Source organism: Dipodomys merriami, unplaced genomic scaffold (genome assembly GCF_024711535.1).
Source record: "Dipodomys merriami isolate MVZ:Mamm:240054 unplaced genomic scaffold, mDipMer1.0.p SCAF_36, whole genome shotgun sequence".
Taxonomy (NCBI): domain Eukaryota; kingdom Metazoa; phylum Chordata; class Mammalia; order Rodentia; family Heteromyidae; genus Dipodomys; species Dipodomys merriami.
Window position 1 is genome coordinate 1,222,906 of NW_027205159.1, and position 19,468 is coordinate 1,242,373.

The following is a 19,468-nucleotide window of genomic DNA, read 5'->3' on the forward strand; positions in this document are numbered from 1 at the left end:
CTTTTCTGCCCCGGCTGGCTTTGAACTGCGATCCTCAGATCTCAGCCTCCTGAGTAGCTAGGATTACAGGCGAGAGCCACTGGTGCCTGGCTTTTGCTGGTTATTTTTAAGATAAAGTCTTCCTTCCTTCCTGGGCCATGTTTTAGGCTTCACAGTGGCATTGCTGGTATGACATGTGCTTATCTCTATTGAAGTGGACTCACAGATTTTTCTGCCTGGTTTAGGACCACAATGCTCCACTCAGCCTTCCATTATTGTAAAATGGCAGATGTGGGCCACTGCATCCAGCTATGGGATTAGACGAGATCACACAAACTTCTATTCAGGCTGGCCGGGGCTGTGTTTCTAAGCCTCCCAAGTAGCTAAGATAATAAGTGTGAGCCACCAGCATTCAGCTTTCTATTTCGAAGTCAACCAGTCCTTGGCTTCTATAACAGCTTTCGAAGCTGACCACAATAGATTGCCATATACTGGCACCAGAAAAATGAGAGAATGAATTTGGGCCTCCTAGAGAATGGCCTCAGATCTTGAAACCCATTCCTCGAACAAGAATGTCTCTAGGAGAAATATGAGCTAGAGGTATGACTCAAATGGTAGAGGGCCAACAGAGCAAGCCAACAAAGCAAGCAAGCTAAGTAAGTGTTTAAACTCTAGTACTGGCACACGTATATATATATATATTCTCTCTCTCTCTCTCTCTCTCTCTCTCTCTCTCATACACACACACACACACACACACAACATGACAATGATTAAAATCTTCAGCGGCTGAGATCACTTCTTCAAGACAATATACAAAGTGTAGCTATAAAGGGAAACATATGGCTTCGATAACGTAGCCCTTGAACTCTATGAACTTGAACTTCATGTCAAAGAGCTGCTAAACCAAAGGGAAGATATTGGTAGAAAGAGCAACTGTATTCTTCCACATTTTTAAATGGTTATAAAATACAGAGAAACTGTATTTTAAAATTTTCTCAGCAGGAATAAATAGCAGCCAAAAGCCATTATAACATTATGGAAGAATGTTTACAATCCAGAATGAAATAATTATCACAAAAAATATAACTGAAGAATGTTTACAATCCAGAATGAAATAATTATCACAAAAAATATAACTGACAGAGTATGGTAAAAATTAGAAAAACAAACTTAATGATAACTTGGCCTTTAGAAACTTGGAAGCAGTAAAACCAGAAGTTCTCACCCAGCATCCAGCCAAAACTTTTCCAAGCAGAACTGAGGTTGACAGGTTCTGTACCTTGCCCCAGGGCATAAAGTAAGTAAGTGGCAAAACTGAGCTCTCTCATTTAATCAAATCTGATACTGAACACTCAATGTGATTTGAAACACTTTTAATAATAAAACACTAAAATCAAGTGATAGCTGCAAAAATGACAGAATAAGGACCTCCAAAAATGCTCTATTTAAACCCCTAAATCCTTAAGTGCACCAAGAAAACTAGCCAAAAGCAATGAGAATTAACTTTGTCAGGATTCTGGAAATTAATTCAAGAATTCAAACTATATTTAAGTGAAATATCCAAATTCCATTTAAACTGGTGGGTTTTTAACTTGCTGTATTTCAAATTCCAATTCCCTGCTCTCCAGCTCCATGACAGCCTTGAAAACCAGTACTGTCACAACCTCTGTGTAAATCAGTAGCTTAGAAGCAACTGGAGGGAGAACTGGGTTGAAACTTCTTCAAAGCCCCATTCCTAGAGAACTGTTATTAACTAACCTATATAGTGGTTCCCTAGAAAAACATATTCAAGGGGGAAAGCTCATCCTGACCTGAGTTAGAGCTTAGAAAATATGAGAAGTCATTTCCCTCCCACAAAGGTACTTGTGAAGACAATTACAGGCAAATATTTAACTTCATAGGTGCCTGAGCAGTCAATAACAGTTGTATCAAACAACAGGCTAACTAAAAAAGCTTAAAGGCCAGAATATCCGTGGGAATCTAGAAGACCATGTGTAGGCTGTACACATACTAAGCAAAGTCCTGAGAAGGTCCTATATTTCTTCTGGCTGATAGCCTGTCTGTACAAACAGGTTTGTCAACTATCCAGCTGTGTTCCAAGAAGTGTCCTAATGTACAGAGTCTCTCACAGCTTCCAAATGTTTAAAAAAATTATGTACAATAGTTCATCCCTAAGCTAACCAAATAAAAATTTCAGTGATCACACATGACAAGATAGAAAAATTTCATAGAAAAGTCAATAAACAACCAATAAAACATTAATAACAGATTCTGGAAAGAGATGAAAAATATGATATATAATGTTACCACATTATATATTTTTTAAATTTCAACAAAAAGATATAAAAAGAGACAAAGTATGTCCCATAGATAGGAAGTCCAGATGTTGGACATACTAGACACAGAATTTAAATCAATTATTTTAAATATATTCAAATAATCAAGAAAACACATATAAGGGAAAATCCAAGACAAAGCTCACTAAACAGAATAAAAATAAAGAGACGAAAGGTATACAAGAGGACCAAATGACAATTCTTTAGTTGAAAAGCATGAAGACTGAAGTTCTAAAATCACTGAAGGAGTTCAATAGCATAACTGAACTGGCAGAAAAAAGATTCAGTGAAGAAGAGTTTCTTCATGGCAAAGGACACAGCTAGTAAGATCAACAGAAAGCACACAGAATAGGAGATCTTTACTAGCTATGCATCAGACAGGGGTCTCATATATAAAATATACTTAGAGCTCAAAAAAATTAAACCTCCCCTAAACAAATCCTCAAAGAAACAACAACCTAATTAATAAGTGAGTTAAAGACTTAAAGAGAGACTTCTCTGAAGGAGAAATAAGAATGGCCAATAGACACATGAAGAGATGTTTGACATCTCTAGCTATAAAAGAAATGCAAATCAAAACAAAACTGAGATTCTACCTCACTCCAGTTAGAATGGCCATTATCAAGAAAACTAACAATGCTGGCGGGAATGTGGCCAAAAGGGAATGGTGGGGATGTAAACTGGTCCAGCCACTCTGGAAAACAGTATGGTGGTTCCTCAAAAGACAAAACATAGAGATCCCTGTGACCCAGCAATCCCACTCCTAGACATTTATCCAAATGACTACAAACCAGGCCACACTAAAGTCACCAGCACAACCATGGTCATTGCAGCATTGTTTACCATAGCTACCTCAGTGGACAAATGGATCAAGAAAGTGTAGTATATATACACAATGGAATTTTATGCTTCCATCAGTAAGAACAATATTGCCCCAATTCATAAAGAAATGGAAAGACTTGGGAAAAAATATACTAAGCAAAATAAGCCAGATCCAAAGAAACATAGGCTGCATGGTTCCCCTCATTTGTAATAATTAAAATGTACCTATAAATTTACAAGAAACTCAATGGATAGTAAAAGACAAATAATTACACTTGGACACAATTAGTTAAACAGCATGCTAAACATTCACACTGTGAGAACAAAGGAGGATATTCTTAGGAAAAGATTCCAAGGGTTTAACAACTATCTGCTTAAGATCATATGATGCTTATCAAATTGAGCTCCAAGAAATGGGAACAAGAGATTTTTTAACGTACTGTTTGTTTTTTTTCCTTTTTTGTTTATTCCCTTTATTGCTGTTTTTTATTTCTGTACCCTTTGTCTTGTATATAAGTTATCTGAATTGGGGAGGGGAAGGGAAAGCACAGAAATTGGTGGGATATAGGGTGAAACAATTCAGCAGTGACATTCATTAGATACTATGCTGGAAACTAACTATGCAACTTTGGGGGGAGCAGTCAGGAGGGGGAAAACTGGGAAAGAATGAGGGAGAAGGTGACTCTGTTAAAAAAAAAAAAAAGAAATGTACTACCTGGCTTATGTAACTGTAACCCTTCTATATATCACCTTTACAAGTTTTTTTTTAAATTTAAAATGATTCAGTGAGGGTTGGGAAATTGGCTCAGTGGTAGAATGCTTGCCTCACATGCATGGCCTTGTGTTCGACTGCTCAGCACCACATCAGCAGAAAAAAGCCAGAAGTGGCGCTATAGCTCAAGTGGTAGAGCACTAGCCTTGAAGCTGAAGAGCTGAGGGACAGCGCCCAGGCCCAGAGTTCAAGCCCCACGACCGACCAAAAAAAAAAAAGAAAGATTCAGTGAAATTCAAGGTCAAATAAGATTAAGCAGAAATAAGTAGTGAAAAATGGATAAAGTCTAACCAGCACCTAGGATGCCAATATATGTATTCTGAGAGTCTTGAGAGGAAAGGAGATAGTTAAAGGGGAAAAAAGAGTATCTGAAGAACAGCTGGTCACTTCCAATTTTTGAGGAAAATAATCTATACATTCAATTCAATGAACTCCAATTAGAATCAAGACATTCTTAGACAAATAAAAACTGCACAGAAATGTTTACTAGAAAACTACAAAGAATACTAATGGGCATTGGACATCAATTCAAATATACATGAAAAAAATATTGCAGTAAAGGTAATTAAATAGCTACATATAAAAGAATATGTAAATATATTTTATATGTAACCCTTTCTTCCCCCTAATTTAAGATAATTGTGTAGAAGTATGTTGAAAAAGAACTTTACAAATTTGCGAGGGTGGTAGTGGGAGAGGGGAGGGAGGAGTTGGGGAGGTGGACAGGAAAGGGATGGTAGGGGGAAAATAAATGGGGGTGTAACAATGCTCAAAAAATAATTGTGTAGAGCTAGAACTACAAATTTGTGTTAATGATCACATGATATACAAAGATGCAATGTGCATGGTAATAAGACAGCAGGAAGTTATGTAAAAACAAAGATTTTGAATACTATCAAAATTACATTGGTATTAATCCAAACTAGACTACTATAAATTAAGATACAAACTGTAGTTTTCAGGGCACCTACTTAAAAAAATGCATTAGAAATTAGAGAAGAAATGACAAAAGAATTAAGGATAGTACATTAGAAAATATCTACTCAAAAAAAATGAAGGTAGCAATAGCTGGGCGCCGGTGGCTCACACCTGTAATCCTAGCTACTCAGGAGGCTGAGATCTGAGGATCGAGGATCAATGCCAGCCAGGGCAGGAAAGTCCATGAGACTCTTATCTCCAATAAACCACTAGAAAACCAGAAGTGGCATTATGGCTCAAGTGGTAGAGCTCTTGCCTTGAGCTGAAGAGCTACGGGACAGCGCTCAAGCCCAGAGTTCAAGCCCCACGACTGACAAAGAAAAAAAAAAGAAAGTAGCAATAGAGTAAGAGAAAATAAAAACAAGCCTGAGACACACTGAAATCAGTGAGCAAAATGGAAGAGATGAATTCTATATTAATATTTACATTAAATGAAATAGATTAAACACTCTAAAAGATACAGACTGACAGAATTGATAAAAACAAAATGATCTAACTGTATGTTGTCTACAAAAGACACACTTTAACTTAAAAAACACTATTGAGTTGAAAACAAAAGAATGCATAAAACATATACCATGAAACAGTAACCGAGATAGCTGGAGTGACTATATTACTGTCACACGAAATAGTCTGGGACAGAAACTGTGAAAGACAAAGGGAAATTCATAATTATAGAAGGGCCAATCTTTATACACATATACACCTCTAATAACATACATCCAAAATACATGAAGTAAAACTTACAGAAGAAAGGAAGAACAGATAATTCAGTTCGAATTTTCAGTATCTCATTTTCATACTTAGCTCACTGTTGGGTACCCCGACTTATACCTACATCCTAGATTATCAGGAGGCTGAGATCCAGAGGATCTCATTTTGAAGCCAGCCCAGGTAGAAAAGTTTGACACACTAGCTCTAATTAACTAGCAAAAAGCCAGGATGGATATATGGCTCAAATGGTACAGCTCTCATTAGCTGTGAGTGAATGAGAATTTGAGGCACTGAGTTCAGGTCCTCAAGTCCTCAAGCAAAAATTAAAATAGATCAACAAGAAAAAGAACACAAACATATGAAGAGCCAATGAGACTTAGCAGACATCTAAGATATACACGCACAGTAGAATTCTTACCCAATAGACCACACATTCTTTTCAAGAGTACATGGAACATTTTCCAGGATAAATACCTATCAGCAATAAAATAAGTCTCAATACATTTAAAAATGCTTAAGTCATACCACATATATTCTCTAACTACACAAAATTATACTAGAAATCAATAGCAGAAGTAAACAAGAGAAATACAAATACATGAAAAATAAACAACACTCTCCCAAATAGACAACCAGCCAAAGAATCATTAATGAAATTAGAAAATACCTCAAGTTTAAAAATAAAAACAAAAATTAAAAGCAAAAGCAAAACCATATAAAAAACAAACACATATCAAAAGTTAGTATATAACTAAAACAGTGCTTAAAAGAACATTTCTACCTGAAAATACCTATATCAAGAAAGAAAAATCTTGAATCAATTGTCAAAAATTCTCCTTAATAAATTAGAGAAAACAGAAGAACAAGATGAAGTGCAAGTAAGCTGAAGTAAAAGAAGAAATGTTAGCCAGGGGCCAGTGGCTCATGCCTGTAATCCTTGCTACTCAGGAGGCTGAGATCTGAGGATCACAGTCCAAAACCAGCCCAGGCAGGAAAGTCTGTTAGACTCTTATCTCCAATTAACCACCAGAAAACTGGAAGTTGTACTGTGGCTCAAGTGGTAGAACACGCTGGCCTTGAGCTGAAGAGCTCAGGGCAGTGCCCAGACCCGAGTTCAAGCCCCAAGACCAACCAAAAACAAAAAAGAATCAAAGTTATAAAATAATAAATTGAGAATAGAAAAATAATACAGGACACCAACAAAGCAAACCAAAAGTGGGTTCTGTAAAAAGATCAACAAATTTGACAAACTTTTTAACTAACAAAGAAAAATATGATAGAGGTCTCAAATTTCAGTATTAAGTCAAGAATGAAAGAGGAGCCACCACTACCAATGAAATAGAAATAAAAAATGTTATAAACAACTGTTTGCCAACATACTAGATAATCTAGATGAAACAGGTAAACTCTTAGAAAGGAGTAACTACTAAAAAGTGACTCAAGAAAAAGTGGAAATTATAATGGACTTATAGTTGTTACTAAAAAGAATGGCTTCATGGGTGAATTGTATCAAATGTTTATAGAAGATTATAAATGGATACATGATTTCTTTGGGAGGGGTGAGATAAATGTTCTAAAATCAGAAAATGATGGTTCACAACTTTGTTTTAGGATCTGTGAGTTATATCTAAATTATTTTTAAAGGTTTTATATGTTTTAAATTTTATATGCTTTAAACTAGAATTTATACATATGTAAATTATACATATAGATACTTATGCACAAACAAAACAAAGATTGATTATCCTTTATCTGAAATGGTTGGGACCAGAAGTGCTACAGGCTTTGGAATATTTGCATATACATAATTAAACATCTAACTATAAAATGGACTTATTTTTCATACACACCTTACATTCAGAAGCTCAAGGAACAATCAGCTTGGTGTGCTTGTGTGTGTGTGTGGTGTGTGTGTGTGTGTGTGTGTGTGTGTGTGTGTGTGTGTGTGTGTGTGTGTGTGTGTGTGTGTGTGTGTGTGTGTGTATGTGCTTGTGTTTTGACTGCAAACCACTACATGGCATCAGGTGTGGAATTTTCCACTTGTGGCACCATGCTGGTGCTCAACAAAAACTTGCAAGTTTTAGAACATTTTGGTTTGGGTTTAGGGATTAGAGGTGCTCAATCTGTAAGATTTTATATAGGTGAGGAGGCATCCAATATATATGTACATTTATATAAATTATAGCCAGTTATAGGCCAGCTAGTATCCTTGGAGTGCAGGCAGGAGCGTCTGAGTCCTTACTTATACTATCAAAAAACTTACTTTGTAGACTGGCTCCTGCAACCTGCATAGATCTCCACTACAGCTTCTCTGTTCTCTCTGAGAGTCAGGCCTGGTCTTCCCCATGGCCAGCTCACAAAACTTTTGGCCTTTGGCCTGCTCTCTTGTGAAAACTCTCAAACTGATTCTACTCCTGGCAGGCACATCACCAGATGAGTAGACCTAGTAATAGGGGGGAAAAGGCTTGCTGTAACATTCTCCAACGACCTTTCCAGCAGGTGGAGATGGCTGAGATTCTTTCACTGTACCACAGACCTGGGGCAACTACACTGTCTCCAATTTAGGGGCAGAACAGCCTGTTTCACATCCAGTTACCTCTATGGAAGGGATTATTACCTTAGATTTATGTGTTTTTGTAGTATTCTTTTTTCCCAATTACTGATGTAATTAAAATAATTTTTTAAAAAGTCTTCAGAGTTGAAGATGGGCATCAGTGGCTTATGTCTGTCATCTTTGCTACTCAGGAGGCTGAAATCGTGGTTTGAAGCCAGCTCAGGCAGGAAAGTCTGAGAGACTCATCTCCAATTAATCACCAAAAACGTTGAAAGTGGAAGTGCTCAAGTGGTAGAGCACTAGCCTTGAGCAAAAACGCTCAGGGACAATGCCTAGGCCCTGAGTTCAAGGCCCAGGACCAATGTGCGCACACACACACACACACACACACACACAGAGAGAGAGAGAGAGAGAGAGAGAGAGAGAGAGAGAGAGAGAGAGAGAGAGAGAGAGAGAGAGAGAGAGAGAGAGAGAGAAAGTCTTTAGAGTCTATATCTCATCTCATTCTGAATAGTTTTTTTCTGAGGAAACCAAGGCCACCAATGGTAACCCAGCCGATGACCTGAATCGTGTCCAATCAAGCTCACTGGAGCTCATTACCTGTACTCTACACAACTGTATACAAGAGTCACTGGATGTGCCTCCAGAGGTTCTGATTAAATAATAGGGTCAGTGTGTTCAAGTTCCCCAGATGATTCAAATGGCTCCCCGGGCAAAAAAGCAATTCACTGATTCTTCTCAACAAGATGTCAACTAGGCTCAGCTGTCCTGTCCCAATACCTTCCTCCTTGGGTCAACACCATTCCTCCTCCATGCCCAGCAGAACTGGCCTCATGAGCTCCCAAGTGCAATAATTCTGCTCCAACCTGATTAAAGACACCATTTTCCCCCAGAGGAAAGCTATCTTTGCCAGTGTGGGGGAGTAAAGTGGAGTAGGAGCCCCCATCACATCTCTATGAGGGATTTGGCTGCAGATGCACTCTGCAGGAGAGTGACCACTCCTGAGGGGCCAAACTGGGAAGTATTTCAGCATTGAGGGGAGCAGAAGAACAGTAACACAGACTGTGCAGAAGCACTAGACAGGTAAAATACTAGTCAGAGTGACCATGTAAAATAGTCATAGATGGGATAGTAATTCCCTGGGCTGTCTGAAGGCGCCCAAGGGTCAGGAACCAGCTCTCTCAGTCCAGCTTTGGGAGGGGAGAAACTGCAGTCTATGCAGTCTGAAAAAATAAGACAGAGTCATACTCTGAAGAAAACTGAGTAAAGGCTGATTTGCAGCCAAAAATCTCTTATTAGCTTCTAACAGTCTCACCATCTCTGTCCCCTCCCTTGATGGCATTTGGGGTCCATGTCACAAGGCTCAACACAATTATTATTCAAGTGTTTGAACACTTATCTCCCTAACTAGACTGTAAACAATTCAGAAGACAGGAATCATATGGTACCTAGGTATCATTCATTCAATCCTGTTGGTCACTGACTCAGGGACTTCATAGGTATTCCTCATAAAATGTATTCTCAAGCTGGGTGTAGTGGCACACACATAATCCCAACACAAGAAGTAGAGGTAAGGGCCATGAAAGAAGAATAGGGTAGTTATAAGGAGAGGAAGGAAGAATGTTCAACCTAGATGGAAATTGGATGAAGAAGAAAATGGAGAAATAAATACAAAATTTACTGGACCAATACTGTATGTGGTGATGCTGTGGGGTAGGAGTCCAGGCATAGGAAACAGCATGTGAAAAAATCCAGAGATGAGAGAGCATAATAAGATTTTTTAATAATATTGTCAGCAGGAGAATCTCACAATCAAACTTGAATGCTAGGGAAGTGCCCTGGGATATAGGCCCAAAGGTCTGTGTTCTGTTCTCCCAATATTCACAAGTTGAAATCCTAACCCTAAGAGGGTATTAGCAGGTGGGAAGCTAGTCAGGCCATGAGGGTGGAGTGTTCACAAGTGGGATGCAAGTCCTTACAAAAGAAACTCTAGTAAAATCTCTCGCCCTTTTAGCCACTTGAGGTTATAGGGAAGACAGCTGTCTATGAGCCTGGCAGCAGGCTTTCACCAGATACCAAATCTGCCAGTGATTTGATCTTGGACTTCCAGCCTTCAGAATGGTAAGAAACAAACTTTTGCTATTTATAATCCACTCAGTCGATAGTTTATTATGAGTGCCCAAAGCGACTATGGTTCAACCAGGTAGGGAGGGGCCTATGATGGGTCAGCTGGAGTGGCAGCCTAGCAGAAGAAGCAGGTTTGATAGGCCATGGGTCTGAAGTAGGGCTGAGAAGGGAGGGAAGTGATCCCAAAGAGGAACCCAAGTTTCAAATGTGAGCAAGTGAGAAGGTAAAGCCACTCACTGAGATGAAGCAAAAGCTGTGCTGGGGACGGCAAAGAAGACACAATCACAGTATGGGACATCAGCCCATCTTCAGAGAAGAAAATGCTTCACAGGAATTAAGCAGTGCTGAAAGATAATAGTTTTAAATCAATTTCATATAAGAAAACACGTTCATATAAATACTCATCAAACACAAGAGGAAAAAAATACCAAGATTGCCCCCCAAAACTCCATCCAAATCTACATCAGTATATCTTAGTTGAAGCAGAGATGCAAACTGCACAATCTATATATAGCAGAGGAAGTCAGATTGTAGCCCTGGGTGAGCCCCCAAACCTATTGGCAGCATGATGAAGCAAGCCTGGGCCAGGGATGCTCCTAAAACCATAGTCAGAGGAGGCAAGCTCTGAGGGGAAGCGGAGCTGAGCTTGCTGTCAGTGGCTATGGAATCACTCATCCTTCTGGTATTATTTGTTTTTAAATGGTCATGCAGCAAGTCTGATTTGTTTCTGGTGAACAGTTCCATGAGGTTTGAGACATGTAGAGTCACATGGCTACCACATGGACGGGGGTAAGGGACAGAGAACTGTTCCATCACTTCCCAAACACCTCCCCCTCTGCTCATTTAGAGCTGCACACCCTCCTGCACCCCTGGCAACCAGGAATCTGTTCTCCATCACTCATGTTCTGTCTTTTCCAGAATGTCACAGAAATGGAATAGTACAGTATGTAAGTAACATTTTGAGACTGGCTTCTTTCACTGAGCGTGATGCTATTGAGATTCTTCCAAGCTGCTGCATGCATCAGTGCTTTACCCTTTTACTCGTTCCTATTAAATAAGAAAGCACAGCAGTGCTGCTAAATATATGTATTAGCCTTCCTCTTTTTAGCATCTTCAGCAGGATGTCTTGCACAGATGCCAAGGAAATTGTCTGTCTCAGGTGCTCTAATTGCAGCAAACTGAATTTATAGCATGGCAGAAAATACACAGCCTCTGTTTGAATGATAGGTGAAACATAAAGCCCAGAAGAAGGCTTTTCCAGGTCATTTTTAATTCTTAAAGTAGGGATGCTCCAAAATTAAAGTTTAAATATTTACAAATCCTACATAGGAGATATGGTCAAACCTTAGTTACTGCTTTGTTCCTTATCATTCTTGTAAAAGTAACAAGGGCCTGGGATACAAATCACTCCTATCTTCTGCTACTCAGAGAACTTTAAAAGGCAATTTTACATGACACCTTTACTTGTTAATTTATTCAGCAACCATTTATTTAGTGCCTGCACTAGGGACAGGTAGCATGTCCCCTTGCCCTCAAGAGAGATGGCCCCAGATGATCCCAAAACTATGGAGCCCACTGTGAGATTTCCACAGCTGGTTTTTATCCCTCCTCCCCCTGAACTTTGCTTAGGATTTGTTCAAAATGATCCTCAGTTTTCACCACCAATGGAATGAGTCAGGAACTCCCAAAGCCAGTACAGGTAGAAGAACTGATAAGGTTATAGTTTGTCAGTTACAATCCAAAAGAGGGAATCATACACAACTGACTGAGAGTTGACTTCACTCTGGTTTAGCTTCTATAATAGCAAAGATACCAAGACTGAAATCAACTGAAGGAAAATACTCACCTAATCCCCTAGCTAGAACTGGGTGCTTTCCTGCTAGTTGTCACATATTATTGTATTGTCAACAATACCCATGTAAAGAGCCAATGGGAAGCCAACTTGGTAGGCAATGTGTGAGCCTTGCAGAGTTCTGAGAACAGGGTCCTCACTTCCCCCACACTCATGAAGAGACTGGACATGCCCACAATAAAAGCATCAAAGGAGTATCATGTGACCAGTGACAGTCACAAGGCTCAGATAATATATATATATATATATATATATATATCACAAAAATTCAGAAAAACGTGTGTGTGTGTGTGTGTGTGTGTGTGTGTGTGTGTGTGTGTGCATGTGCACATGCATGTGGAGTGGCCAGCAGGCTCTAAACATCTTGGCCAGGCAGAAACTAAAGCTCCTTTACCTAGTGATAGTGATTACCAAGGTACACATACCTGACTCAGGTGAACTTACAGCTGTCACCTGCTGGTGCACAGAATGAAGTCAGAACCTTCACAGATGCATGGCAGGAAAGCATGAAGCCAGTCACAATGTCACAAAGCCAAGAGCAGCAACAAAGCTGCTTTTTGCTTTGCTCAGAGGGCACAGAAGCTGAGCTGTTCAGGAATATGGAAGGGCAAATGCCTACACCAAAAAGGCAAGCTTTTTTGTTTTGTTTTTCTTCTTTTCTTCTTCTTAACTAAGATAGGGATGCACTCATTTCTGCCAAGAGGTTAGTTTATCCCAAGGACGTAGACAGGGATTGGAATCTAAAAGAATCACAATAAACATTCTCCTTCATGCTGACTGGACAGCATCTAGTGACAGTTCATAACTATCAGCTCTCACCCCCAAACACCAGGCTCAAGAAACACATGCTCTACCTCATGGAACCTACAAGAGGTCTGATCACACAAAAGGTGACCTGTCTGGGAGCTTCCCCTCCACCCTGAGGCAGAATGATGTAGCTCATCTGCTACCCATTCAGCCCTATTCCCAACCACAGAAATTCCATGGGCCCACCCAGCCTACAGTCTGTGAGTCCACCAACAAGCAGCTGAAGGCCTCCTGGGGGCCTAGCATAATACTGGCCACTGGGAAACACAAGGGGGCAACGTGAGATTTCTTTACCTCGTGATGTCTATGTCAAAGGTTGCATAAACATCTAAGCATGATAAGGACAGAAGTCCTTGTACAATGTTTTGTGGTTTAGTGGCAAAGACAGGCGTGAGTCAAATGAGGCTACAAGAGAAAGAAATAAAATGTCCTTAAGACAGAACAGGAGCAGGTGCCAAATGGATGCTCCAGTAGCCAAGACTGCTTTCAGTCTGGAACACTAGGGACAGCAGCCGATCCCTGAAGGACGGGCAGAAAAGGTGCAGATGAAGGAATTGGGGTGGCTATCGACAAAGACACACTAGACTGGAGCAGAAAGAAGCATGTGTGTAAGGAGGAAATGAGATATAGAGGCAGAGAGACCAGGACAGGCCTGAGGACTAAGGGCCTAAGGGAAAAGTTGTCTTAGCCAGACAGGGGGCAGGAATGGATGGGAGGCTCAGTAAGAGGGGTGTCCTGGTCTTCTCAACAGCCAGGACCAAGCCATAAAACTCAGTTAGCAATGCCCTCACTAATTCCTACCTCCCCTGGCTGTCCAAAGGAGCTTGGAGAACAGACAAGAAAATGAGCAAAGATGGAACTCAGGGCCAGAAAGTCAACCACACATGGTGGCGAGCTGGCTAAAAACGTGCTCCTGCTATTTGTTATCCTTTTTCCCTGAGAGATGCCGGGTGGGAGGACAGACTGACCTCCCAAGAACCCAAGCATACTCCTGCCACCCTACTTAGCACTCCAAACACAATGTGTGGACCTAATCCCAGTCATGGACTTAACCTTCCTCCACAAATCACTGTAGAGAAGTAGACAAACAGGGACTCCAGTGTGGCTGCCAGGTTAGAACCTCAGCATGAAACAGCTCATTGGGCTCTCTACCTTCTGTAATACAGATGGTCAGCCAGTGAAGAAGTCCAAGTTCCAGAGAAACAACCACCAAAGCAGCCTCCCTGCTCAAGACAAGAAGTGATCTGATAAGAGAGATAAGGGTACAATGATCAGGAACTTTTAAGATCATGTGACTTTGCAAAGCCTGAGTTTCCATCTTGGTTCTGCTACTTACAGCAGAGTGACCCTGGGCAACCCCCTCACTCGTGAAATGGAACTCATTCTGTTGATGAGTTGATGGGAATTAAATGCCAAAAACTCAGCACAGGGCCTGGCCATAAAGAGGCCTGTTTGACCAAGAGGAGCCTCTGGAGCACCTGCTGTAGCAGGAAAAGCTGCCAGCACTGCACTCAGATCACCTGGTTTCAGTTCCCAACCAAGGTCTGCCTGACTTGAGAATTTGGGAGAACTTTAATCCTGCTCCACAAGCTTCTGTGCTTCAGAGCTCAGAGGCCTGGAAGGCTGAACAGATATCCTGCTCAGTTCAGCACAAAAGTCCTGCCCTTACAGCAGGCACCCCTTCATGATACAGCACCATCACCTCGGAGAAGGCAGCCATGGATTGACATCAGATCCTACAGAGTTTCTTCAGGATGCTCGTCTGTGTATGCTGGGGACACATAAAGATGTCACAGTAGTGGCTCAGGCCTGTAATCCCAGCTGCATGGAAAACTGAGATTGGAAGGAATGCAGTATCTAGGCCAGACAGCAAGAAAAGTTCAAGAGATACTATCTCAAAGAAAGAAAGCAGGGTTAGTGGTGTGCTTCTTTGATCCTACTTATGATGTAAAGTGTAAAGTAAGAGGATCACTGTCCAGGCATGCGCTAGGCAAAATATGGGACCCCCCCACCTGGTGGAAAATAGAGTGGAGGTGTGGCTTTGTACTAACTCACTTTCCTAGCAAGTACAAGCCCTGAATTCAAGCCCCAGAACCAGCACCAAAAACAAAACAAAATAAAAAGATCCAAAGCCTAGAAGCTCTGATAAGGGCAGGGCTCAGAATCTGACACCACAATGAGCAAAATTACTGAACCCTATCTGTGTGTGCATCATGTGACCCAGCATCACTGCCTATCTGTACAAGTCACAATCAAATACAGGAACCTGTGAGTTCAGTGAAGACATGACCCAAATAAAGTCCAGTCTAGCATGACTAGACACCAGCTGAGAGACAGAAGAGCCCCTTATACTAGCATGGTCATAAAGGGCTATTCTTGAATATAAGAGTTTCCAAAGATTTGCAAATGCTATTTGGAGGCTTGCCAATCCTACAACATGACTTGGACACACAGCCCTGCTTTAACACTTATGCATGAATCCACAGGACATCAGGGAAGGGATGTTGTCAATGAAATGAAGAACAGATGCAGAAGTAGGCTTTCCTCTCTCAGATTGTTGTCAGCCTATAGTGGAGGGATACCATCAAATTTATCTCTGTGCTAGGCTCAAACTCAGGCTCAGAGGGAAAGAAAGTGGTGCCCCTGGTACCCCTTAGCCAGGATAAAAGACAGGATCAACACATTAAAATGTGCAGCCAGACTCAGAAAACAATCTGTGATTGTGGGCTTCCCAGTGTACTGGTATTAAGAGGATCTCTAGACCAACAGGCTTTCAAACCAGGTTTGAATGAGCATGGAGGGGTCACTGGTTCCTGCCAGAGCCTAATCATCCTACTAGTTGTAGAGCAAGGTCAGTAGGACTGAGGGTTTTCAGCAGCCGGGGAAAAGCACACTATAGCCCAGAGCTAGCAAACTGCCATGGCCCAGTCTTCCTAACTCTGAAAGTCTGGGTTAGGCCCTCCCTCACTTGTGAGGTTGGTATTCCAGGTTCAACAGATTCAGCAGACACATTCTGGCCCATAGGAGCCCCCAGAAAAGATGCCCTCAAATTAATAGCTCTACTGAGCAAAATGTAGTTAATGTCCTAGTGTCTACAGACATCATTTAATGTTCTCTTACCAGAAAGCTTGGCACTTTGAGATGATAAAACTCTTCCTCCCAGGGTAGACTGCACTACCATATTCATATAGCATATAACATAGGGTGATGAGGACCTGCCTTACTTCCCCTTGGTGGTATTGCAGCTGTTTATTTCTACTGCCATAACAAAACACTAAAGGCAAGGTAATATAAAGAGAGGCTGAAAACCCAAGCCATCAAGGGCCCCAGGTGTTTGATCTTTAGTGAAGGCCTTGTTTCTGTCTCACTAGAGACAGGAAGCCAGAAAGAGGAAGGAGCCAGATTCATTCTTTAATAACAATTCTTTAATAATGATAGCATGAGAACTAATCAAGGTCCTACAAGAATTACTATAACCTCTTTCATGATCAGAAACAGTAGCCACCATGATCTAACTACTTCATACCAAGCCACATCTCTTACAGGTTCCAACACTTCCCCACATCATCACCCTGAGGACAAAGCTGCAAGCACATGAAAGTTTAAGGACATAGTCAGCCACAGAATACTCAGTGCAAGAATACATGAGATGAACATTCTGCCATCACTGAGAGCACATGAACTGTGCTTGAGTAGGAGGGGCCAGCTATCCTAAGCTTGTCAAATGCTGCTTCCAGAACACATCACTTGTAATAATTCTCCAACTTAAAAAGCCATCCTGTTCCCTACCCTGCTGCTAAAAACCTCGTGTAGGAAATAAAGGGGTTGTCTTAAAATTCTGAGTAAGGCCTAAAAATGGGCATCACACTTCATTCTGTTAAATAATTACACTGTGGAAAAAAGTGATATCTCAGTGGGTATAATTTGAACTACTGCAAACACTTAGGTCAAGAGAGACATGTGTGTTCCTAAAGGACACACAGACAAATGATGGAAAGCATCTATGTTCTGATTAACCCCAACTCTGAGGATGCCCTAGAATTCTTAGCATGCCTCCCTCTGTAACTGTTCTTGTTCAAGTTGGTCTTGCATTTTTAAATTTTCAGATAGGCCACAAAATTATAAGGAAAAACATTCTGTCCAGCATTATCCTTCATCCCAAATATACTTGTGATCTTGAAATTCTAATGGTCTATAACATAGGCTGCTTTGGGGGGAACCCTGCATTCTTAAAGCTCAGTTGAGAGGGCATGCCTTTTTCTGATCTCTGACATGTCCTAACCACTTGGTGCTAGAATGACATCTGCAAAACAGAGATAGCACCTCCTGTAAGAGAGCACTGAGCCTCTCTCATTCCCTGGGTCAGCGATACTTGGACATGTTGTCAGCCTCAGACCCTGTGAGGACAAGGTAAAGTGATCTCTAAAGAGAGAGCTGTAAAAACACAGGGCTTCAGAGATAACAGAACAGAATGCAAACTAGTGTGAAGCATGTCCACTTCTTTCCCTGCACCCTTAGGTGAGTTCATTTTAAGCCCCCGTCCTTGCTTCTGGCCCACCCGCATTCATCCTTGCCTCAGAAGGAATCTGCAGGAAACCTTCCACTGAAATTATTATGCTAGCACAGTCATTGTACAATTCTCTTTGTCCCAGTCACTCCCCTAGGCGATTTGTTCCACACAAGAAGTCTCTCAGTTGGGGCCTTCTGAGAACATACTTGCCTTGGAATTTTATTTTTTCTTTTGCAGAAATAGGGATGGAACCCAGGACCTCTGGGTGAGGTAAGTATTCTACCACTGAGCTATGCCCCCACCCTGTGTTGGAGTTAGTTCTGAGACTTAGATCCTTGTCCTGAATGGGCCATCTAATATGGGAATGGGCATAGAAATCCATCCATCCATCCATTATTCTCTGCCTGTTTCTTCATTGAAACAGGTGGAGAAGATACCCTTCTTGGTTAATTTTGAGTATCCAATGAGGCAATTGTATGCCCAGTCTGTCATCTAGTATTTATTGACATCTGAGTATTTATTGACACAAATTCAATAGAGAAGACAATGCCACCTTTACCATCTTTGTTTCCTGCACCGGACCTCGTACTGGTCCAGTTGGTTTATATGACAAAAACTAGGCTCATGCCCTGCATGGCCTCCTTGAGCTCTCCTGTCTGCTGCTGAGGACAATCCATTTGCTGGAGATGCTTAGGGCTGGGTCTAAGGAGCCAGCAGGGCCCTTCCATACATAAAAATCATCTCAGTTCTGATTGATGCTGAGCCAGACCTTCATCCTAACAAGGTCCTGCCTCCAAAACAGATCTTGTAAAAACAGAAAATCCTTTCTTAGTCTGCCACCTCACACTAAGTAGATGTTCACAAAACAGAGATTGTAGCACAAATGCCCTCATAAAATTAAATCTGGGGACTCATGGGGGTCTCTATAACGTCTGGTCTCCATCATGGGACATATTTCTCACCATGGGATTCAATGGGAAGCCAGTATTCCTGGACTTCACTCATCTATGCAGCCCTGTGCAGGGACCTGGGTCTCTCTGACTCACCGTCTTGTCCACGTGTATCACCATGTCCAGTAGATCCTGTGTAACAATGTCCAGGAAGGCACTCTGCAAAGATCATGTGACATTCAAACAATGGGTACCTCCATGTCCTGACCTCAAGATGTCCCTATGCTGCCGTAATTTTGATACTCTGCACCATATCAAAATAATTCTCTGAGAAGTTTCTTTCTTTCACAGTAATATTACATAGAAAAAAGCAATCCCTAAACCCTACCATCCTAAGTGCTTTCATTTCAGTATGCTCACCTCCAGACTACCACTAAGTTCAGGGCATCACTTGAAGCACTGTAGATGCAGCAATGACCAACAAAGACAATGAGAATGACAAACATATCTCATGTGTTGAGAAGTGGTGATTTCTTGCAAACTACAAAGCAAGGTAGGGCTAGGGATGAAGCTCAGGGCTAGAGTGCTTCTCTCACATGCTCATGCCCTGAATCATGCCCAGCACTGCAAAGAAAAACAAAAAAAATACACACATCAACCAACACCCTAACTTCCAAAGCAAGATTAAAAAGAGGTGTTGTTCTATTTCATAAGTGGAAGAGATGGTCTTTGAGGTGACAAGCCAGCCAAACCTGAATGAATTGAGTGCTGAATCTGGAATAGATGGGGGGAAAGTATGCAGACATAAAGGAAACTGTAAGGCCTGGAAACAGTGGAGTAGGGAAGAGAACAGGGAGACAGTCTGCAGTGAGGAGAAAGAGGGTAAACAACAACTGGGGTCTTAAATCACTTGGACAAGGTGTGGGACTTCAGTGAGTCAAATCAGAAGTCATCAGAAGGTTCTGAGCAGAGTACAGACACAATGTGACTTATAATTTTAACTTCATTTTTCTATTACTCTTGCTAGTATATTGAAACACAATTTTTGCTAACTGAATATATATCCTATCTCTTTCCTAAATCCACATATTAGTTCTTAGAGCATTTTTATAAATTAATGTAGA

The 19,468-nt window shown here is 41.1% G+C and overlaps 1 protein-coding gene across 7 annotated transcripts in view; it reads right to left on the reverse strand.

Annotated features, from left to right (window-relative positions):
- The window catches only part of Cracdl (CRACD like), a 135,900-nt gene that overhangs the window by 86,721 nt on the left and 29,711 nt on the right, over positions 1 to 19,468 (reverse strand). Inside the window, exon 1 of one of the 7 annotated variants that reach the window (XM_069988501.1) lies at positions 10,523 to 10,608. The exons of 5 other annotated variants lie outside the window; for them this stretch is intronic. The gene's annotated coding sequence lies outside the window, so the exon portion shown is untranslated. Of the gene's footprint in view, positions 1 to 1,207; positions 1,224 to 10,522; positions 10,609 to 19,468 lie in introns of those variants that run through there. One more of the 7 variants, XM_069988503.1, reaches the window with a different exon arrangement.